The following is a 25,340-nucleotide window of genomic DNA, read 5'->3' as shown; positions in this document are numbered from 1 at the left end:
TCTGGATATTAAGGAATTGCTTTTTCTGTTAGGTGTGGTAATGGTATTGTGGCTATGTAGGGAAAAATCCTTATTTTTAAAAGATGCATACTGAACATATAAGGTAGAACTTCATGATATCTGTAATTTAAAATACTTCAGAAAAAATAGCTGAAGCAGATACAATGGAGTGTTAATAATTGTTATAACTAAGTGATAGGTATGTAAGTGTTTATTGTACTACTCTCCCTACTTTTTATATATTTAATTTTTTACAATAAAAGGTAAAGAAAAATACAATCTTAGAATAGCCCTTATCAGAATCACTTGGGGAGCATATTACACATGCAGATTCCTGAGTGTCATGTCCAAACCTCTGGATCAGAATCTCAGATGTGGGGCCCAGAAGCCTGCATGTGCATCAGCCCCTGGGGATTTTGATGCCCATTCAAGTTTGGGAAGTGTTCATCTACTATCTAGCCCAGGGACTGCTGCTTTTCTTTTTTAATGGTGCCAGTTCCCCATTTTCAGCAGTGGCAGTTCCCATATTGCAGATTTGCAGAGGCTTAGAGCAGAGAAGGAGCTACCTAAGGTTCTTTCGTCATGCAGGAAACTGGACTGGGAAGGTGATAACAGGTACCCTGAACTGTGATGACCCATCCCAGAAGCTAATAATTGGAATTCCCCAGCATTTTATCTCTTCCTTGCTGGAATATCCAGCATAGCCTTCATACATCTCCATGTGTCATAGGAGTCAAAAAAACAAAACAAACAAACAAAAAACACTACCTCTGAGATGAGAAGAGTATCCGGCTCAAATCCCAGCTCTGTATTTTACCAGCTCAGTAGGCTAACTACGCTGAGCCTCAGTTCTCTCATCTGGAAAACTTGGGTATTAATGGTACCAATTTCACAAGGTTGATGTGAAAATTAAATATGGCGATATAGAAGAAATTGTCTGTTATCTAGGAGAGGTTCTATAAATGATGGTTTATGATAATTATTTATAATAATATTTATAGTTATATACAATATGTATTTTGTATAATATTGTGTGTATTATAAGTACATATAATACATATAAAATATGAAATATTATAAATAATTGTATTTATTGTTATTATTTTTCATATCAGAGATGGTCTCTCTGGTTTTGAATGTCCTTGTTATCCTATCATCTGGGTGCAGGCAGACACCCTAATTCTGAGACACAAAGGATTCTCTACTAGAGCCTGTGAAGAATTTAACTCTTATACAGCCAGAGGCCCTGAAGTACTATGTCTTAAACTCTCCTCCACAGCTGTCAGGCTACTATTGATAAAGGCTCAGAAGAAGGGGATGCAAATGTTGAAAGAAACCCTGAGCCTAAAGCCTGAAACCTGAAGCTCAACTCCAGGCAGTCAGTGATCAAGCAGATTTAAAGTACAAAACATTTTATAGCATTGATTTCCACAGCTTCTGCCAAATGGAGGGAAGGGAAAGGAACACCCCAACTTTTTCAGAAAATTGGAGGTCAAGGGTCAGAGAAAATAATAAGCATGGGTAAAACGTCCCAGGGCTCTGTGGAAGAAAGAATAAGATCTTCTTTTCCTTGTAATGTGGATCTACCATGTGGAAGTGGCCCAGGTCAAAAGCCCAGAGTCTTCTGTTCTGTGGAGAAGTCCAAACTGGCTTTACCAATTCACTGGCTGTGAGACTTCAATATAAAGATCCTTTCCATCTCTGGACTTCAGTTTTTGCAGCTGCAAAGAAGTATGAGAGAGTGGAACTCACTGAATTTGAAGGCCTTTTGTAGCTCTGCTAGCCTATGAGTGAAAAGTTTTGTCTCCTCAGAGAGATTTCAGGCAGAAGTGATCACACAAGGAATAGTTTCTGGGACCTGAATTGCTAAGTCTATATAAAGCCAAGATTTTGACTATTTAGAGTTCCTTGATATTCCACATGAATTTTAGGATAGATATTTCTATTTCTGCAAGAAATGCCATTGAGATATTTATAGGGGTTATATTGAATCTGTAGTTTGGATTGGGTAGTATTGTCATCTTAATGATATTAAGTCTCCCAATCCATGAGCATAGGATTTTCCATTTATTTATGTCTTCTTTAATTTCTTTCAGAAATGGTTTGTAGTCTTTAGTGGACAAGTCATTTACCTCTTTGATTAAATTTATTTCCAAGTATTTTTTCCCTTCAATGCTATTGTAATGGAATTGTTTTCTTATTTTCTTTTCTGGATGACTCATTGCTGGTGTATAGAAATGCAACTGACTTTTATGTGTTGATTTTGTATCCTTTAACTTTGCTTAAATTTTTTATTACCTCTAAAATTTTTTTTATGGTGTCTTTCGGGTTTTTAACATAAAAGATCATGTCATCTTCAGAGATGATTTTACTTTGATTTTTCCAATTTGGATGCCTTTTATTTTTTTCCTGCCTAATTGCTTTGGCTAGAATTTCTAATACTATGTTGAATAGAAGTGGTGAAAGTGATTTTCCTTGTTTTGATCCTCATCTTAATAGAAAACTTTCAGTATTTTACTAGTATGTATGATGTTGATTCTGGGTTGTTCATGTATGGTCTTTATCATGGAGAGAAAGTTTCCCTCTATTCCTAGTGTATTGAGTGTTTTTATTATGAAAAGATGCTGAATTTTTTCAAATGTTTTTTTTTTATATAAATTCACACAATTACATGTTTTCACAAATCCTTCGTTCTATTAGTATAGTATTACATTGAATGGTTTTCATTTGTTGAAACATCATAGAGTTGTGCCATGTTTTTAAATCCATTTTGCCAATTTCTGTGTTTGGTTGCAGAGTTTAATCCATTACATTTAATGTAACTACTGAAAAGGAAGGTCTTACTTCTGCCATTTGCTATTTGTTTGTTGATTTTCTTATAGCTTTTTGCCTCTCATTTTCTCCATTACTATTTCCTTTGTGTTTACTTGATTTTTGTAGTGACTTGTTTTGATTCTCTTCTCATTTCCTTTTGTGTATATTCTATAGATTACCATGCAGATCATATGTAATATCTTAAAGTGATTACAATCTTATATGAATTGATTCCAACTTATCTTCAATCACATGCAAAAACTACTTCAATAAAGCTATGTCCCCTTTATGCTCTAAATTTCACAAATTCTGTCTTTATTATCTGCCCAATAACATAGATTTAAATTTTTTATGCCATTGTGTTTTAAATCCTGCAGAAATATAAAATAGAGTTCCAATCCAAAATTACAGTACTGTTAGCTTTCTTATTTGCCCATGTATTTACGTTTATATCTATATATGGTGTTGAGTTACCTATTCAGTGTTCTTTCATTTCAACTTAAAGGATTACCTTTAGCATTTCCTGTAGAGCAGTGTTCCCTTTGTAGGGGTGGTCCTGGGCTATGATGTGCTGGAAAGGTCAATAGCCTGGTCGCCCAGAAGGAAAGTGGTTACCTCAGGTCACATAACTAATAAATCACCAAGCCTAGAATGCAATCTAGGTTGCCTGTCTCAGCCTAGTGCCTTTGCCACATAGAAGCAACTGAGAGTCTTGAAAGATTTGCATAGAGGTAAGATGGGAATGAGAGTATACCAGACTGAATATGAGTAGCCTTCATGACCTAAATAAAGGTTGAAGAGACAGGACCAAGAAGGGCAAGCTGGAAGTCTGCCTGGAAAGAAAGATCTTTTTCGGGCAGCAGGATTAGACTGTGCAAACTTTTTTGTTCTCGAAAGTCCAACAGGAAGAAAGGGTGAATGCCTTTCCAAGGGTTAGCCTGAGGGCTGGCATTGGAGCTTTATCACCTGACATTCTAGAATATCTGGAGCCTGTGGCTCTTTGACTATGCCATTGACCTGTGGTTCTAGATATATCCATTAGATGGCACTGTTGTGTTATTTTGAAATGCTGGCAGTCAAGGGGCTTGAAGAGGGCTAATGAAGTGGACCCAGCCGCTCTGACCCTACCTTAGCCATCAAATAGACTCTTCATTTTGGGCTCAAAGAGTGCCCTCCACACTTGTCTCCTCAGAGGTCACTCTTTTCCTTCCTCCAAGAAGTTCCAGGATGTTCTGATCTGCCTCAGGTTTTTTTTTCCCTGTATGGTGATTCACATATTTTTTTAAACATATTATCTCTAGGTATCTGTGACCCCACTCCTTTGTCATGCTAATCCTGCTACCACTATCCATCTATCATCCCCTTTCTCATTATTTAGATCTCTTTCTCTCCTCTCATAATGCTCATTGGCTTCTCATTCATGGAACAAGGCCATTTCACTGTTGAAAGAAAAGCCAACATGGAGTTATGCAAAGAAAAGTACGCACTGTCCTACCTCTTACTGCAGGTGTTTAATAATATTTGGTATTCTCACTTTCCAAAATCTGAAAAACATGTTTGAATTCTAAAACATATCTGATTTCTAGGATCTACATTAAGGAATTGTGGACAAGTATCACCTTTTTTATAGTTTTCTTTTTAAATGATTAAATGAATTCATGTTTCTAAAGGATTCATGTTTTTAAAAGTTCAAATATGTCATTTCTTATTGTTTTTATTATCATTTTGGCCAGATTACACAGGACTTTGATTGCACAATAGGGGATTTAGATTTTTATACCTAGGGAACTATTGAAGGTTTTTGAAGAAGAAAGTAATATGATTCCATTTTTATAAAAGTAATCTTGATGATATTGTGAATGATACAGCAAGGGGGTTGGGTGTCAGACATGTGAAAGGGAGAACAGAAACATTTTGTAATAATAAGAGCAGTGTAAATGAGACATGAAGGTATATTAGTACAGGGATGAAGAGAAAGGGATGCCTTCAAGACATGTTTCTCATGTAGAATATGCAAGATTTGGTGATGTGGAGGATGAGAAAAAGGGAACAGTAAAAAAACTTATGGCATTTCTAGCCTCAGGGGCAGTTTTCCTGGCATTGATAAAAGTGAGTTTGGTCTCATTACTGCCCTAATTGTACAATAAGGAAAATGAAACTATCTGATTCTAAAACTTGCTCAAGGGGACATGGTGAATTAGGAGCAGAGTTGGGCCTAAAACCGAGGTCTCCTGCCCCTCTCCTTATCTGTACTCTTACTTCTTTACCATATGAAAACACTTGGTATGTTGGAAAAATCCTAACCGAGTATGATGGTTCCTGTGTTGGTTCTACAAAGGTGGTAATTTTGCCCCCTAGATTCCGTTTCATGTTCCTCTGCCTACTTGGTGCCCCCTCTGCCCCTCAAGAACTGTTACTTCTTGAACCTTACCAAATAAGTGTTGCAGTTTATTCATTCATTCGTCATTGTGGAGGATGCAAAAGTGCCTTACCCTGGTACCCCTTGATACTCCCTCACTTTCCTAGGAAATATCATCTATGTCTATATCTACATATATATATATATATGTGTGTGTGTGTGTGTGTGTGTATGTGTATATATATGTACATATATGTATATATATATATATATATATATACACTTTCTTCCCTTATCCTATCCTGAGGAAGGGATCAGAATTCACCATTTTCTTCTCAAGGTGAAAGTCAAGTGGGGGACCTCTGTCTGAGCTATTATAAAGTTGCCATTTCAATGCTGAAAGAAAAATCAAATCTCATGAAACAAAAGGCATTTCAGGTCTCAGCAAACAAGTGAAGAAAGCATTTTTGGTGTGGGGGAATGAGGAAGATAATTCCTAGGCCTTGACATGTTATGTCATGGAGGCTGTGTACGCTACCCTGGTCCTGCCAGTTTGAAAGAAAATGGGCAGCTATTTGAGGTTTTTGAAGAAGGGAGTGAAGTGAACACATTGTTTTTATAAAGTATCCCTGATGACTTGGGGGAAGGGAAGGGAAGCTCTTAGCTCCCACTGGGGGACCTTGAGCAAATAATTTCTAATAATAAAGTAATAATTTTATAGCTAGTCTCCTAAAATACCACAGATATTTAATGGATTTTGTCTTTGTAACCCCCTTATGAGGTAGGGAGGGCCAACTGTTGATTTTTTTTCTCTTCAATTTCTGAGGAAACAGAAACCCAGAGTATCTGAGTGCCCAGCTAAAGAGTCCAACAGAAAATGGGGGCAGATTTGAGATTAGGCCTCAAGTCTTTCAACTTCTGGCCAGCGTAGCATTTTGAATGCCTCTGGATGCAAAAATGGCTCTGTAGTTCATCTGCATCCCTCCCTGGGAACTCAAGAAATCAACAATTTGAGGTAGAAGTTTCTAGGTTCATGAGGGGAAGTTGTAGGGCTGATGTTGCAGGTCATTCTCTGAGAAGAAATGGGCAGATGACACTAGTTTCCTGGATGAGAAACAAAATATTGAAAAAGTATTTTGACTTTAACCCCTTAAATAAATTGTATTTCAAGGGTGCCTGATTGAAAGGGACTACCTTGGGGTCAGTCCTCCTGGGATGTACCTGTCCACCCTTGACCAAATGCTATGCTCCCTAGAGTGCTGGTTGCATGTGTGTTGGAGAGGGTCCTCTCTGTCCCATTTTTTGTTCACTCACCAGGTATTGATTGCTTACTACATAACACTGTTCTTGGGACTTGGGAATAGAAGAAAACAAAATAGGTGAAATTCTCTACCTTGTTCCCAGTGAGGATGGCGGTCCTTGGTTTCCTGGTGGCTGGTGCTCCTGCAGGTGGAGAGGCAGATTGTGGTGTCCATGAGGTTTAGGTTGAGGGATTTTATCCATTAGCCATAGCTTTCTGAAGAAATGGGTCTAGAATCCCTCTCTATATGGGAATTCTTGTTAAAAAACAAACTAAAGGGCTGGAGAAAAAAAAAAACACCAGAAATCCTTTGATCAGATCCACAGCCAGATTTCCATCAGACTCATGTTATTTTTAAAATTTAACTATTTTACTATTTTATTAGAACATTTTTTAACATACAGAGAAATAGAAAGAATAAAACACTGAGCACCCTTATGACCATCACCTAGATATAACACAATGAATGCTTGGCCATACTTACTTTATCTATATTTTTCTGAAGTATTTTAAAGTTAATTATAAATGTGACATTTCATCTCTAAATGTTACAGAATGCATCTCTTAACAAGAGACATTATCATATATACCAATAGTGTCATTAATCAACTCTACAAAAATGAACAGTTCTTTAATATCCAAAACTAGTTCATATTCAAATGTCCCCATTGTCTTACAAAATATCTCTGATAGCTGGTTTATTCAAAGTGGGATTCAATCAAGCTCCAAACATTGCATTCAGTGGTTTGGTCCATTAAGTCCCTTTTTATTTAAAACAGCTCCCATCCCCAACACACATACCATTTTTGTTGTTATTATTAAAGAAACCAGGCCAATAGTTCTGATGTTCTACAGATACACTACCTTCTGATTTTGATGTACTTTAGTTTGTTTGGAAAAGTAGAAATATATTTTTGTGGTTCAAAACTCAAAAGGTACAAAGGAGTACATGAAAAATCCCTCTCCCAAAACCCTAAAACCACCAACAAAATACTATTAGCATTAATAACTGAATTCATTAAAGTTACAGTATACAAAATCAATATACAGAAATCTGTTGTATTTCTATATACAAATAATGGACTAGTATAAAGAGAAGTTAAGAAAACAATCTCATTTAAAGTGCATCAAAAATAACAAAATAATTGGAGTAAATCTAAGCAAGGAGGTGAAAGTCAGAAAGCTACAAGACTGGTGAAAGAAATTGAAGACATCACAAATAAATGGAAAAAATATTCCATGTTCATGGATAGGAAGAATTAATATTGTCAAAATGGCCATATTACCCAAAGCAGTCTATAGATTTAGTGCAATACCTATCAAAATACCAATGGTGTTTTTCAATGAACTACAGCAAATAATCCTAAAGTTTGTGTAGAGCCCTAAAAGACCCTGAATAGCCAGAGAATCCTCGAGAAAGACGAACAAAGCTGGAAGTATCATATGCCCTGATTTCAGTCTGTACTACAAGGCTACAGTAATCAAAACAGCATGGTACTGGAAAAACATAGACATATAGCTCAATGGAACAGAATAGAGCCCAGAAATTAACCAACACTTATATGGTCAATCAATATCTGACACAGGAGGCATGACAACACAATGGGGAAGACAGTCTCTTCAATAAATGATGTTGGAAAAACTAGACAGCAACACACAAGAGAATGAAACCAGATTACTGTCTAACTCCATAAATAAAAATAAACTCAAAATGGATTAAAGACCTAATATAAGACATGAAACCATAAAACTCTTAGAAGAAAATGTAGGTAGTAAACTCTTAGACTTCAGCAGTAGTAATATTTTCCTGGACTTGCCTCCCTATGCAAGGGAAACAAAAAGGTAATCTACCTAATGAGAGACTGTATTTGCAAATGATATATCCATTAAGGGGTAATATCCAAAATATGTAAGGAACTCATACAAATCATCACCAAAAACACCAAAATAATCTGATAAAAATTAGGCAGAGGGGGGAGGGGGTAAAAGATGGTGGCTTGAGAAGTGAAGCAGAAACTTCCCTCCCAAACCACATAAAACATGAAAGTACAGTAAATACAACTAAACAGCGACATGAAGACTTCCTACATCTGGAGAAAAAAGACCTCACAGGGTAAAGTAGCAAAGCCTTGGCAGGACCCAAGCCATCCCCCCACCCCAGCCCAAAGGTGAGAGGAAGAGAAATGGAGCTGGGAGGGAGTAGAAGCCCAGGACTGCTGAACACCTAGCCCTGGATATCTGCTCTGGGAGCACAAACCCACATAACATGGTGTTCTGGAGATTAGTGGGGATGGAAAGCAAAGACGGGTGGAATTCTCAGAGAGACTTAGATTCCAGCTGCTTGTGGAGAAAAAGTATGCAAAACCAGACCCCCTGGGAAAAAAAAGGCAGGCAGTTTGAAGGATGCAGGCTGCTGCTCCTTCCTCCCAGCAGGCACTAGTCCTGCTAACCTGTCACCCCCAACCTGGCTGTGGAGGCAGGCATTACAGCTGGAAAAGCAGGAAACCCTCCCAGCTGAGCTGTTTCCTCCTGGCAGGCACTGGTTCGGCTCACCTGAAACCCCCGCCATTGCTGCAGCTCAAGAGAGGAAAGTTTCTGGGCACTAGGGAGTCCTGCCTACACAGAGTCATTATTCTAGAGGCAACACTAATAAAATGAACTAGCAAAGGTATTTGGTCCAAACAAAATTATAAGAAAAAAATGCCAGAGAGAGGGCTTAGTGAAACTGAAATCACCAATGTTCTTGATAAAGATTTCAAAATGAAAGTAATAAACATGCTCATGGAACTACAGAAAAATAATCAAGATCTCAAGGAGGACTTCAACAAAGAGAGAGAAAAATTTTAAAAATACAGTATCTGAAATGCAACATACGATGGAGGAATTTAAAAGTAGATCAGATGAGGTAGAGGAGATGGTAAATGAAATGGAAATAGAGAACAGGAAAATAAGCTGAGACAGGGAGAGTAAAAAGGATCCCTATGAATGAAAGAATAAGAGCTGTGCAACCATTCCAATTGGAACAATATTTCCATTATACAGGTGCCAGAAGAACAGAGAGACAAAGGGATAGAAAGTCTCTTTGAAGTAATAGTTGTTGAAAACTTGCCCAATCTGGGAAAGGAAATAATCACTCAAGTCATGGAAGTGCAGAGATCTCCCAACACAAGGAATCCTAGGAAACAACACCATGACATATAATAATTAAAATGGCAAAGATCAAGGACAAGGAGACAGTGTTGAAAACAGAGAGAGAAAAAACATCACTTATAAAGGAAACCCCAATCAGGCTATCAGCAGGTTTCTCAGCAGAAACCTTACAGCACAGAAGGGAGAACCATGATGCATTTAATGTAATGAAACAGAAGATTCTCCAACCAAGATTACTCTACCTGGGAAGATTATCATTTAATTTGAAGCAGGGATTAAACAATTTCCAGATAAGCAAAAGTTGAGGGAATTCACTGCCAACAAACTGTCTCTGCAGTGTATCTTGAAGGGACTGCTATAGATGGAAGTGCTCCTAAGGCTAAATAGCTGTCACCAGAGAAAATAAAACCACATTAAAGGATGTAGACCAACTAATTCCTAAGCAAACACAAAATTAAGTAAACTACTCACAGAATTAGTTAAGGGATACACAAAGAGGACAGAATATGACACCTAATATATAAAAAGTAAAGGAGGAAGAAGAAACAGAAGGGGAGAAAAATAACCTTTAGATTGTGTTTGAAATAGTGTAGCAAGTGAATTAAGATAGACTGTTCGATAGTAAGCTGCCCATGAACCTTTGGTAACCACAAGTCTAAAGCCTACAGTGGAAATAAGTACATACCTATCGATAATCACAATAAATGTAAATACACTGAATACACCAATCAAAAGACATAGAGTTACAGAATGGATAAAAAAGTAAGACACATCTATATGCTGCCTACAAGAGACTCACTTCAAACCCAAAGACATACACAGACTAAAAGTGAAAGGATGGAAAAAGATATTTCATGCAAACAGTAGGGAGAAAAAAGCAGGTGTTGCGGCTCTTGTATCAGACAAAATAGACTTCAAAACAAAGAAAGTAAGAAGAGACAAAGAAAGACATTACATAAATATAAAGGGGTCAGTCCAACAAGAGGATATAACCATTATAAATATCTATGCAACCAACACAGGAGCACTGACATATGTGAAACAAATACTAACAGAATTAAAGGAGGAAACAGAATGTAATGCATTCATTTTAGGTGACTTCAACACACCACTCACTCCAAAGGCCAGATCAACCAGACAGAAAATAAGGAGGGAGCACAACAGAACACTGAACAACACATTACAACAGGTGGACCTAACAGACATCTACAGAACATTCCACCCAAAAGCAGCAGGATACACATTCTTATCAAGTGCACTTGGAATATTTTCCAGAATAGATCACATGCTAGGCCACAAAAAGAGTCTCAGCAAATTCAAAGAGACTGAAATTGTGCTGACGTGCTTCTCAGATCACAAAGGTATGAGACTAGAAATAAATTATGCAAAGAAAACAAAAAAGCCCAGAAACACATGGAAGCTTAACAACATGCTCCTAAATAATCAATGGATCAATGCCCAAATATAAACACAGATCAAGCAATATATAGAGATGAATGAAAACAACAATTCAACAGTCCTAAACCTCTCAGATGCAGCAAAGGCAGTTCTAGGAAGAAAGCATATAGCAATACAGGCCTACCTCAAGAAAGAAGAACAATACCAAATGAACAGTCTAAACTCACAATTGACGAAACTAGAAAAACAAGAACAAATGATGCCCAATGTCAGTAGAAGGAGGGACATAATAAAAATCAAAGAATAAATAAATAAAATTGGGAGGAATAAAACAATTGAAAGAATTAATGAAACCAGGATCTGATTCTTTGAGAAAATAAACAAAATAGATAAACCTCTGTTCAGCTCATCAAGAATAAAAGACAGTATATACACACAGACAGACCCAGAAATGACAAAGGAAAAATCACTGCAGATACCACAGAAATACAAAGAATTATTAGAGAATACTATGAAAGTTACATGCCAGCAAATTGGATAACCTAGAAGAAATGGACAACTTTCTAGAAAAATAAAACCTTCCAATACTGACCCAGAAAGAAACAAAAAATTTGAGCAGACCAATTACCAACAATGAAATTGAATTCATAATAAAAAACTACTTAAGAACAAAACCCTGGTCTATATGGCTTCACAGCTGAATTTTATCAAAATTTGAAAGAAGAGTGAATACCCATCCTCCTTAAATATTCCCAGAAAGTAGAAGAGGAACGAATACTTCCAAATTCATTCTATGAAGCCAGCATAACTCTAATACCAAAACCAGACAAGGACACCACAAAAAAAAGAAAATTACAGACCAATATCCCTGATGAAGATAGATGGAAAAATCCTCAACAAAATAGTAGCCAACTGAATTCAAAAATACATCAGAAAGATCATCCATCATGTCCAAGTGGGATTTACTCCAGTAATGCAAGGATTATTTTAAAATCAATCAACATCATACACCACATCAACAAAAAGGACAGCAATCATATGATCATCTCAGTGGATGCTGAGAAAGCATTCGACAAAATTCAACATCCATTCATGATAAAAACTCTCAACAAAATGGGTATAGAGGGTAAGTACCTCAACATAATCAAGGCCATATACGACAAACCCACAGCCACCATCATACTTAACAGTGAAAAGCAGAAGGCTTTTCCTCTAAGATGGGGAACAAGACAAGGATGCCCACTCTCACCACTTTTATGCAACATAGTACTGGAGTTCCTAGCCACGGCAATCAGACAACACAAAGAAATAAAAGGCATCCAGATTGGTAAGGAAAAAGTAAAACTGTCACTGTTTGCAGAAGACATGATATTGTACATAGAAAACCCTAAAAAACCCACCAAGCACTACTAGAATTAATGAATTCAGCAAAGTTGCAGGATACAAAATTAATACAAAGAAATATGTTGCATTCTTATATACTAACAATGAGCTAGTAGAAAGAGAAATCAGGAAACAACTCCATTTACAATTACATCAAAAAGAATAAAATACCTAAGAATAAACCTAACCAAGGAGGTGAAATACCTATACCCTGAAAACTACAAGACACTCATCAGAGAAATTAAAGACACTAATAAATGGAAATACTTCCTGTGCTCATGGAAAGCAAGATTTAATATTGTCTAAATGTCCAACCTGCCTAAAACAATCTACAGATTCAATGCAATCCCTATCAAAATACCAATAGCATTCTTCAATGAACTAGAAGAAATAGTTGTAAAATTCATATGGAACCTCACAAGACCCCAAATAGCCAAAGCAATCCCAAGAAGGAAGAACAAAACTGGGGAGATTATGCTCCCTAACTTCAAGCTCTACTGCAAAGCCACAGTAATCAAAACAATTTGATACTGGCCCAAGGACAGACCCATAGATCAATGGAACAGAATAGAAAGTTTAGATTTAAAGCCACACATATATGGTCAATTAATATACAATAAAGTAGCCATAGATAAACAATGGGGAAAAGGCAGCCTCTTCACAAATGGTGTTGGTAAAACTGGACAACTATATGTAAGAGAATGAAACTGGATTATTGTCTAACTCTAGACACAAAAGTAAACTTGAAATGGATCAAAGATCTGAATGTAAGTCATGAAAACATAAAACTCTTAGAAGAAAACATAAGCAAAACTCTTTTGAATATAAACCTGAGCAGCTCTTTCCTGTACACATCTCCTCAGGCAAGGGAAACAAAAGCATAAATGAACAAATGGGACTACATCAAACTAAAAAGCTTCTGTACAGCAAAGGACACCATTAGCAAAACCAAAAGACATCCTATAATATGGGACAATATATTCATAAATGATTTATCCAATAAGGGGTTAACATCAAAAATATATAAGAACTCATACACCTCAACACCCAAAAAACAAATATCCTGATTAAAAAATGGGCAGAGGATCTGAACAGACACTTCTCCAAAGAAGAAATTCAGATGGCCAACACGCACATGAAAAGATGCTCCACATCGCTAATCATCAGTGAAATGCAAATTAAAACCACAATAAGATATCACCTCACACCTTTTAGGATGACCAACATCCCACAGACAAGAAAAAACAAATGCTGGCAAGGATGCAGAGAAAGGGGAACCCTCCTACACTGTTGGTGGGAATGTAACTTTGTTGAATGGTTGTGGAAAGCAATATGGAGGTTCCTCAAAAAGCTAAAAATAACATAATAGGAATACAGCTACATAACCAAAGCAGACCTACAATTACCAGCCATCTCCAGTGAAACCAAGAAAACCAGTTAGGCACCCTAGGCATTTGTGAAAACTTATCAATGATATGATGGATATTGTCTAACTGAATTTGAATAGTTTGAGAAAAATCAGACAAATTAAAACAACACATTCCTGGGAACTGTTCACATCCCATATGTTCTTTTAACAGTAAATAGTATGTAGTTGTAAGATTTTGGAGCGCTACAATTTTCACTTTTCCTAATTCTTGATTGAGTTCCAGCAGTATAGATCCAGTCAAATTTGTTGTTTTACTGTATGCACAGGCCAGCTTAGATATCTCCTTCTTCATTCCAATGGCAAGTCCAGGAACCGGTGGGATGAATGCAGCTACAACTGCAACAGCGCCAGGATCTTTGTTGAAGTTTTTTGATGATGATCTTCTGGAATGACTCTTCTAGAGAATGTTGATGTTGGATGTTCTTCTTCACATCATATCTTAATTCGTTTTCTGGGTAGCCATGATTAATGATTGTGCATTGAGTCCCCTATACAGAATTTTATTGTTGTTAACAACCATTTGATCAATAAATATGAGAGATGCCCTCTCAAAAAAAAAAAAAGCTAAAAATAGAAATACTGTTTGAGCCAGTAATTCCACTTCTAGTAATTTACCCAAGTAGAACAAGATCCCTGATTCAATAAAACATATGCACCCCTCTGTTTACTGCTGCACTATTTACAGTAGCCAAGGTATGGAAGCACCTAAGTGTCCATCAATAGATAAATGGATAAAGAAGAGGTGGTACATATATACAAGGGAATATTATTCAGCCATAAAAAGAAAAGAAATTCTACCATTTGCAACAACATGGATGAAGCTAGAGGGTATTGCTCAGTGAAATAAGCCAGGCAGAGAAAGACAAATACCAAATGACTTTAGTAATTAATGCAGTGTAACAATGAAGGAAACCTGAAGGAACAGAACAGCACAAACTCACAGACTCCAAGAAGGGACTAGCAGTTACCAAAGGGAAGGGGTTGGGAGGGTGTGAGGGGTGGGAGAAGTGGATTAGAGGACACTATAATTAGCAATCCCAATATGGGTAGGTCACAAGGAAGGCAGTACAGCATGGAGAAGACAAGTAATAACTCTACTGCATCTTACTATGCTGATAGACAGTGACTGCAGTGGTGAGTGAGGACTTGATAATATGGTGAATGTTGAAACCAGAATGTTGTTCATGTGAAACATTCATAAGACTCTATGATACTTTAATAAAAATATACGCAGAGGGCCTGAATAGACATTTTCCCAAAGAAAACATACTGATCTCCAACAGACACATGAAAAGATGCTGATTATCAGTAACCATCAGGGAAATGCAAATCAAAACCACAGTGAGATATTATTTCATACCAGTCAGAATGACTATTATAAAAAAAAAGGAGAAAGAAACAAGTCTTTTCAAGGGAACCTTTGTAGGCTGTTGATGGAAATGTTAATCGGTGCAGCCAGTATGGAAAACAGTATGAAAGTTCCTAAAAAAATTAAAGATAAAAATACTATACAACCCAGTAACCCCACTTCTCAGAATTTACCCAAAGAGAACAAAATTACTAATTTGAAAAGATATAGTTATGGGGAATAAAAAATAAAACAGATGAAATATTAAAAATTATTGAAGTATCTTTGTGTGTTGTCAGATGATAACTACACTTATAGTACTGAGCATTTAATAAGGCATATAATTGTTAATTCACTATGTTGTGCACCTGAAACCAATATAATATTGTATATAAACCATATTTCAATAAAAAATAAAAATTAAAACAATTAAGTGTACAGGTTTCTCTGAAGTCTAATTGAGGAAAAGGTACAAATATGCAAAATTGGGAAGGCAAGAGAGGAATGAACAAGTTACTTTATTATATGAAAACTGTGGGCAACTCTGCTAAAATTCTGAAATAGGTGATTTTGGTAGATTATATGTGTTGAAATAAGAAATAGAACATTTTTTCCACACCATTTTTTTTATTGAAGTATATTGACATACAATGTCCTATTAGCTTACGGTGTCCATCCTAGCAATTCCATATTTTTGCCGGTGTGACCCCACAGTCAGTGTAGCTGCCATCCGTCACTTCGTGGTCACTGCAGTGTCATTGGCTCTGTTTCCCCACAGATGCACTTCCATCCAATGACCTACCTACTTTCTGACAGGGAGTTTGTGCCTCCTGACCCTCTCACCCTGCTGTGCCCATCCCCCCAACCCCGCCCCACTCTGGGACGGTCAGTTTGTTTCCTGTGTCTAGGAATCTGTTTCTGTTTTGTCTGTCTTATTTAGATTCTACATATAAGTCAAGTTCCATGGCAATTCTCTTTCTGGGGACTGTCTTACTTCACTGAGCATGGTGCCCCTGGGCAGTGTGTGCCATTTCTTCCTGCCAAGGAAATAGAACATTTTTAAAGACAAATATTCATGAAATAAATGGACACTATTATCAGACAACTGTCCCCCCAAAAGCTCTCAGTTAGTTTTATAGGCAAATTATATATATATATATTTATAACTAAATACCAGTTGTGCTATATACAGTCCCATAGAAAAACCTGATAAAATTCTCCATTCATTTTATGATTGTACCAAAACCCAGATTCTATTACCTAACAAAAAAAACACAAATCAAAAAGATATTTTTGCAGAAATTGGTTCTGCAGAAAACTGTAGATCAAACCCACTTATAATATGGTTCCAAAGAAATCTAAGCAAAATAATAAATCTTGTGCCCCAACATGACAAAAAATAATAAATGACCCAATATGGTTTATTTGTGAATGTACAGGTGGTTAAATATTAGTAAATCAATTTATGCAACACATCACTTTGAGGACATGGGAGAAAAATAAGATAACTACTTCAGGAGATATCAAACATAATATCCATTCCTGAATTTTAAAAAAGAAGTACTTAGCAAACTAGGAATAGTATACTAACTTAACATTCTAAATAATATTTTTATATCAATAGTATTTTAATTAACAGTGAAATGCTATGGATGCCCATATAAAAATCAACAGACAAATAACTGACATATGAAGACAGCAACTCTTATATCCATATTTAAAATTCATCTGTATGTGTGTATGTGTATTTGTCTTCTAGCCAATGCAAAAAGATATGAAACAAACAAAAAAGATGCATACTAAAGAGAAAATTTCTTTTCAAAGTATAATGTCTATGTAAAAACAAAACAAAACACACATACATACTCAAAAACAGAAAATCAAAATAAATAAAAATTCAACAGCTCTTATGTTTTATGTGTATGTATATATCATAAATATATATACATACAAATGGAATTGGAAAACAATGAAAAGTTATCTAATTCACAAAAAACATAATACACAAAATTTGTAAGTATAGCCTTAAAACAATCTGTGTGGGACATGCATGAAAAATATAATGCTTTCTAGAAGGACATAAAGAGAAAAGAAATAACCATGTAAATGTTATAAAGCTGCCAGTTCTTCCCTAAGAGATACATAAGTTCAGAGTCTTTTTTAACATAAACTCTAGCATTCAGTAAGTAACTTTACATTCTCCAATTGCTTTGGGTAATTTAAGATGCCAGGTAAGATAATCCACAATGAACTTCTCAGGCAAATACCTAGAAAAACTTCAGCCTCATTAGGCAACATTTACTGAGCTCTTAACTTTGGACAAGTAACAGTTACCAACACTGGCAACAAGAATACCATGTGTGCTCCTAAAGTACCTGGCCAGAATCCAGAAGCACTTTGAGTACTCAGAGCAAGTTGTTCTTAGCTGGTCCTTAATATCACAGCCCAGCTAGAGTAGTCCCCTCTGAAAAGTGAACCAAGATCTAAAGAACTGCAGCCTGCAGCTCCTAAGGGACATGCTCTCTGTGGACACTGTAAATGGTACAGAGAAAAGAGGTCAGGGCTTGAGGATCCTCCTAACAAAAATCTGAGGAAGAGAACCTGCAGTGTGTTGTGTTGTGTTGATCAAAAATGCAAGGTTGAGTCCAGCCTTGCTTCTCAAACTTGACTAAGTGGCCACGGCGATGGTGAACTATGCCTTCAGAGAAGGAAGGGGAATGGAGGGACTGATTCCCCGTCTGACCCACGCACTGCTATACTGTATTATGACATAGGCTGGCAAGTTCTGAAAAAGAATACAGATCAGCTCTGCCCAACTCCAGGATCTTCCAATCTACCACAATCTATAAGACCAATGTGAATGCCAAGATACAGCAGAAAGCAGAGTACTGGCCGAGTCACCAGTGGGGCAGAAATGGGGGTGCCCCACAGGAGCCCATGGCTGGACTGCAATAACAGCCCTTGCAATAACATTCAGACACCTCTGGCACAGCAGCAAAACCACACATACCCTGCTATTAGAATACAGTCCAAGAAAGGAACAGGGGGTGTAATGATGTCCTTGGTGCATTGCTTGAATACTGTCTTTCCTGTGACCTCCAGGATCAGCTCTAGCTGTAATACCATCCCTCTTCTCCTCTCAAAATTATACAGGTTTCAAGACTCAATTTAAATGCCTGCTTTTATCTGTGAAGTATTTTCCAACTTCATCCTGGCCCTGTAAAAGCAACTCTTATCAGAATTCATCACTCGGAACCCTATATTCCTCAGCACTTTGCTTACATCTCCAACATGGCATTTGTTTCATGTTACCTGTGATTCTATTAAATTCATGTCGGTAGACTATTGCCTGTATGAAAGAGATGGGACCATCTCCTTTGATGCCTAAAACATTAGTTTGCTCAGCAATATAGGGATGCTCAGTAAATATTTTGAAGTTTAAAAAAAAAGAAAAATTTCCCTCCCATGCCAGTGCCTGGAAACCTAGTTCCCCTTTCCCTGAGGAGTGTTTCTAGTCACTGGACTCATTTTGAATTTCTTTTGGGACCCTCTGGGACTCACATTGTCCCACAGTCCACTGATGCCACTGATAAAACTCAAGAAACTCATCACATCTGACAGAAATCAACCTAAAAGATGGAAAAATAAGTTCAAGAAGAATTTAGATAGGTTTATGGAAGAGGGAAAATCTTGATTATGAAGAGACATTTGGAAATATTAAGTGAAAAAACAAAGTACAGAGTATTATGTATAATATTTTACTATTTGTGTGAAAACATGGTGTATATATTAATGTTTGTTCACATATTCATTTTAAAACCCTTTGGAAAGCTACTCAAGAAACTAACAGTGGTTATCTGTGGGAGGGAGTGGGGGGTAGACTTTTAACTGTACACCTTCTAATATATTTAATTGAGCTATGTTAATAAAGTTCTTCTCACAAAATTATATTACCTAGCTAAAAACAAGGAAAAAATGTAAAGGACACTTGGGTTTGCCAGACTATGAGGTTGATGTTTGTTCTTCAGTTCATTCATTCATTCATCCATCAAATAGTTTTTGAGTAGAATAGTTTCAGGGACCCCATGTACTCATCACCTAGAATTAATAATTGCTGAAATTTGCCATAGATATTTTGTCAATTTTTGATGACATATTTTGAAGTAAATTATAGACATCATGACATTTCAATTCAAGTATTTACCTCTCTTAAGTCTTAACTATATATATTAACATTTTCTTGTATTCTTTGAGATGTAATTCACACTCCATAAAATTTACTCTTTTAAAGTGTGTAATTCAGTGGTTTTTAGTATATTCAGAAAGTTGTGCAACTATCAGCACAATTGATTCTAGAACATTTTCATCAGCCCACAAAGGAAACTCCAAACCCATTAGTAGTCACTCCCCAGTACGTCCTACTCTTAGTCCTTGGAAACAACTAATTTACTTTCTATCTCTATGGATTTGCTTCTTCTGAACATTTCATATAAATGAAATTATACAATATAGTGTGTGTGAATGTACTTGGTCATGATGTAAAGTGTTATTTCTTACTGTAGGGTTGTGATAATTAATGTTTGAAAGTCATCACTATAAGGTATGGAGCCATGCCCCATTTGCACTACAAAAAATGAATCAGTGCTGACCAAGCATTCATCCCTGGTCATTGGTACTCATTCACTCTTTCCCTCAGGAATTGACAGCTGGGAGGGGAAAAGTGAGCCCTGCTCATTAAGAAAACATCTAAGCTTCATGGACACAATCTGTGAATCATGGATACAAGAGCTGCAAATCCATTTGCTACCTCCCTGTCCAGGTAAGTCTTGACATGTTACTTGCTTACTCTATGCCTCAGTTTCTGAACTGTTAAATTGATGGCAAGTAATATGGATATCAGATTTGCTATGAGTATGAAAGAATGGTTGTGAATCTGATATGAGCCCTCAGGCATCAGCAGGCTGTTCAGTAGTCAGGGAAAATTGTTTCAGAGCAGGAGTTATGAGATTGGCAGCCTTTCAAAAGGGTCAGGAGAAAGGTTCTGATCCCATTTCTTATGCATGTATTCAGGGGGTGGGTGGCTACGAATCAATGAATGTAGCTGGAATGAGGAGCAGAAAGTAGAACTTGCTTGGAGGTAGGGATAAAGGGAATTCTCTCAAGATCAGCGGGCTGGGGGTAGGTGAGGAGGGGTGAGGCTGTGCTGCCAGTTTTCAACTCTCACAGAGATGCTCCTTTGTTGACTGCTAGGCTGTGGCAAGGGAGGTGTGGCAGCTGGAACTGCTCTATAAGGGCACTGACAGGCTCATGTGCTAGATCTGGCACAATATCAAAAGTTGCCAACTTCTTGACTGACATGGATTTGTGCCTCAGCACAGAGACAAGCTGCCACATTGTCATCAAATGTCTGCGGCACCTGTAGTGTAAGTTCAGGTTGCCAGCTATTAAGAGCTGTCTGGTTCTGCTGTTTTCCTCTCTACCTTTGCCAACAGGATGAGGGTAGGGAGGGAAGAATGAAGTGGGAAGCAGCTCTAAAGGCCACACATATTTTAAGAGTTACCTCAAAAGACCTGTGATTGGGAGGTATGACCTAGAGTACCCCACCCCCTGCTACCACCTTCTGAGTTTACTGAAAAAATAATGGACTTCTATCATTTTGAGTGTTGATAGGTTAACTCCTGGTGCTATTGGGTATGTCCAGGGTATCAGAAACAAGAGGGACACTGGCAACAGTATTGAGTCTTGGAATGCCTGGTCACGTTGCTGATGTATCTTTGGTCTGAGAGGAAGAGGAAGAGGATAACATGAGAATAGTTACAGATAATTAATGTTTCAGTTAGCATATACAGTCCTTCTCTGGGTGTGGTAGATTAATAAGGAAAAGTTTCACTTCTAGCCTCCAGGAGACTCCCTCCGTGGGACACTCACACAAGAGGGACAGCTCAGCATAGCAGGCAAGGATCTGAGCTGCAACTAGCAGAAATCAACTCTGATTTAGCCATTCAAGGAATACATCAAAGCACATCGGGGCCCTCACAGAATTCCTGAGAAGGCTGAAGAAGCTAACTTAGGGTTACACAGCCAAGAACAATGCCCTAAAATAATTCCACAGGATTTGTCTGTTAAGGATATTTTTATAGCTGCCACACTAGGTACTACATGCTATGATCTGTATCACCAATATTTCTAGCCCTGAACACAGATACCCCACTAGCTGCCATGCTGACTCATGGACTCATTCTTGGTACTATACCAGCACTGCTACTCAACGGTTACTGCATACTCCTCCAGAGCTCCAGAGTCAAAATCCCGGTGGGTCCATCTGATAGACAGAGCCTAAGTCATCCTGACCACAGTGGGGGATATGAAAGCAAGCTTCTGGTATTTTCAGTTTCTCTGGTGGGAAATGAGCTCCTCCTCCTACCAAGCCTCATCAGGAGGAAAATTACCCAATCACAGAAAGTAAATTCAGATATTGGGTGGTCAAGTAATGACAGATGGTCTCCATGCCAGCATCACAGCAGGGATGCTGTTAAGGATCAAGGCAGTGGTTTTCAAACTGTAAATTGCAACCCATTAGCTTCTCCTGAAATCATTTTAGTGGGATGCATTTCAAAATCACTTAGTGGGTTGCATTTAGTGGTAACGTTTCAAAAGAATGAAAGTGACTGACTAAAATAGAAAATGTCAGAGTGCCTAATATGTGGTAAGGTCAAGTACCGATTCTTGAAACCTTTATTTGGGTTTTCTTCTTTTTGGTTGAACCATATGAAATCACCAGCATCTGACTATTTTTGGCTTATAAAAGATAGCAATTTCATATGATTTAACCTAATAGGTTGGCACATAAATGCATTTATTTTTATAACTTTCAACTGAAAATTTTTGGAAGCCACTGGGTTAGAGGATAGAACTAAACTGCCTTTATTGTACCTAGAATTTGTAATTAGGACAAATCAAAGATGCCTGGGCATTCAGTGATGTTTCCAGTTGAAGTACAATGAACTATGGCACTTTCAAAGCTAGGAAGGTCCTAGGGGACAGTGACTCAAAATGGTTTGCTGGAGGAAAGAGAACTTGGGCTGGTTTCTTTGAATGTCAAAGTCTGACCAATGGTGAAGGAAAGGGGTAGGGCCCAGGAGTATGTTCCAGTAGAGGTCAACAATGAACTTGAGCCAGGACTTCAAGGTGAGCATTAGCCTAGAGAAGGGGTGGTGCTCTGGAGGTTACAGTGAGCAGGAAAAAATCCAACCTCCCCAGAGTCATTCCCCTTGGGATTAGGATTAGCAAGACCAGGCCAGGTTTTCCTCTTCGGCTGAGTTATGTGTGAGCATGCAGTGTTGGTTAGGATGCTTCTCAAATTCTAGAATCCCAGGGCTTGGAAGACTTCCTTAAAGTTTATTAGTCCTTCTCCCTGCCTTTAGGCAAGCCTACACTTAACCCCTCCCAGACCATGGGAAATCTGTTTTTAAAGCTCTGAAGAGAGAAATATTAAACAGCCTCCTCTAGCTGCCTGTTTAACAGCTTAATAACTTACGGTTGTTAGGTTCTTCCTCTTATTTTATTCTACCTTGTATTATAATTCATGCCTTGTCTTAGTGCTCACAGTAGACAGAGCTTTTTTTTAAAGAATGGGGCTATGTGGGAGTATTCTGGGAAGATGGCAGAGTAGATGGAATGGGGCTATATGCTTATTCTTCTTGTATGTAGCCCTGCACTAATGTAAATCAAATTTGTTGAATATGCTGTGAGAACAGAACCAGGACCAAAGGGTAGACATTTCAGGAAGGCTAATAATCATTCAGCAGAATAAGGAACTTGTAAAAGGATTAGTGGTGACCTTAAAAAGAACCCTTTCAGAGACATGAGTTCCCTGTTTCTAGAAGGTCTCAAGTAGAGCATGAGTGAATGCTATAGTGGTGATACTTGTATGGTTGGGGTTAGGAGGGGACCCTAAAGTCCTTTTGCCCTTGGTTTTCTGTAAACTTCATTCCCTTTATCTCTTTCCACCCACACCATGTGTTCTGTGCCTCCAACTCCATGAGGTCACCTCACTCTTCTGTCAGGGTAGAAGGGAAGCAGCCATCCATGGTCAACAGATTGAGGCCAGCCCTGGGAACAGAGCCTGAGTCTAACAGTCTCCAAAGCCCATGCTTTGTCCATGTTCATGGAGTAGCAATGGTCAAAACAACTCACAATTGTGTGCTTCTTGCAAGTTTGCATATTGTTCTACAGAAATCATTGTGTCATTCTGATTAGTTACTTGATCTGCACAAAGGAAGCTTGGAGGTACATAGGGAAGGTATCATTTTGACCATTTTCCAGATGAGGTAAATGAGGTTCAGCAGGATTGAATGCTGTCCAAGAGCCAGGATTCCAAACCAGGGTTTCTCTGCTCTTTTCATTATACATATCACCCCTCCCTCCTACTATTAAATGAAGGAGTTGACCAACATAGTGCTATTCCAAAAAATCAGGACTAGGGGACAGAAATCACAGGAAGAACAGATGTTAATTTTCAAACAAAGAGAAGGTGTAGTCAAGAGGGTTGGCCATAGAGAGCTGCATCGAGAATGAGTGAGTTCCCCAACACCAGGGAGTAAAGACTGGAAGATTGCTTTCTGGGAATGTTGAAAAGGGAAGCCAAATCTGGAAGGGAACTGAGGATAGATGCCTTCTAAGGCTTCTATTGACATGACTTCTGAGTCATCCAGCTCTTATCGTAATTGGCCTTCAAACTCCTCAGAGACAGAGGCTAAGTTTTTCTTTGTTTCCCTGACCTCAGTTTAGCTAAGCTAGTTAACGTCTACACAATTGAGTAGGTGGTTTTCTATGTCTTGTTCTCTAACTCAAACATTTGTTTCCTCCCAGCCTCTCTTCTAAGAGCAACAACCTGGGCTCCATGGCACTTGTCTGACACCTTTTTGTTTCCCTTTCTTCTGTTTATCCCCATTGAGACTTTGACTGTGGAAAGGGACTGGCATAAATTATTGTTCTCATCTCTTCCTGCTCCCTTTACTACAACACTCCCTTTCCACTCCTAGCTCCAATTCTCTCTACCCCTTCCCCAAGCTGGCATAAACTCCACAACCTGGCCTCAAGTTTTCCCAAATAGTGATTTCATCTTCAGCAAATTCCCATTTTTCTCCCACCGCTCCACTCTGACTTTCAGGCTCTTTAGTATTCTCACATCATCCATCTGAAGTGATTAGAAATTCTATGTGTGATAACCAAGGCCCTGAGAAAGTAGGATAATCCAATTTCATTAAAATGGAGGTTGAAAGACTCTTTTCTATAAAGGGCTAGATTGTAAATATTTTAGGCTTTGACTGCCACTGTGGTCTGTACCATATATTCTTATTTTTCATTTATAATAATTTAAAAAGTAAAAATCATTCTTAGATTACTTAGTAGGCATCTCAAAAACAGGACCATGGCTGGATCTGGCCCAAACTCAATAGCTTACCAACACCTTCTGTAGAGGATTTTCCCAATCCAGTGTTCAGCAATCTTCATTGTCAAGAAATTCTCCTCAATATCTAACTTTTGTCCCTCATGGTACAGTTTAAGGCCATTTACCCCTGGTGTTTCTGTTTCCCAAAGTGCTTATCCCCTGCTGCTCTTGCTCATTTCCCAGAATTTTTTACTACCCTCTTTTCACCCCTCCCCCAACAGCAGAATACCTTGATTCTTTCCTAGATTTTCCCTTTCCCCTCCACCCACAAAAACATTTCTTAGGAAATCATACTGTGAGTGAATAGAATGTGAAACTGGAGAGTGAATATTTAGAAACACAAAGCCTGAGTTTTGTTCAGACTGTTGCCTGCGTTCCATTAAGCTCTGAACCTGTGGGTGGCAGTGACCTAGTTTTCGAGACTGCACTCCAATCCTTCTTGCTGTTAGTTCTCCAGGATCTTGACATGGCTTCCTTCTTCCCTTCCTCCCTCCCTCCCTTTCTCCTTCCATTCCATCTCCTTTCTCAGTTAATATCATTGCCACCCAGGCTCTTAGAAAAGCATGGCATGATTTTCACCTGTGTTTCCTTTTGTCTTTTGAAATAAGCATACAAATTGCACTAATGTTTGTCCGGAAGTGGTTCAAAAGTAAGAAAACTCATATATATCAAGCGCCTACTGTATATTAAGCAGTATGCTAGACA

At 37.9% G+C, this 25,340-nt stretch overlaps 1 protein-coding gene across 1 annotated transcript in view; it reads left to right on the top strand.

The window, feature by feature from the left end:
* ARHGEF9 (Cdc42 guanine nucleotide exchange factor 9) overlaps positions 1-25,340 on the top strand; it is a 426,451-nt gene that overhangs the window by 19,890 nt on the left and 381,221 nt on the right. The window contains exon 2 of the mRNA XM_057495889.1: positions 19,878-20,000. The gene's annotated coding sequence lies outside the window, so the exon portion shown is untranslated. The remainder of the gene's footprint in view (positions 1-19,877; positions 20,001-25,340) is intronic.

This window comes from Manis pentadactyla, chromosome X (assembly GCF_030020395.1).
Source record: "Manis pentadactyla isolate mManPen7 chromosome X, mManPen7.hap1, whole genome shotgun sequence".
Taxonomy (NCBI): Eukaryota; Metazoa; Chordata; class Mammalia; order Pholidota; family Manidae; genus Manis; species Manis pentadactyla.
The sequence above is the reverse complement of the archived record's forward strand: the minus strand, read 5'-3'. Positions and strand labels throughout refer to the sequence as shown.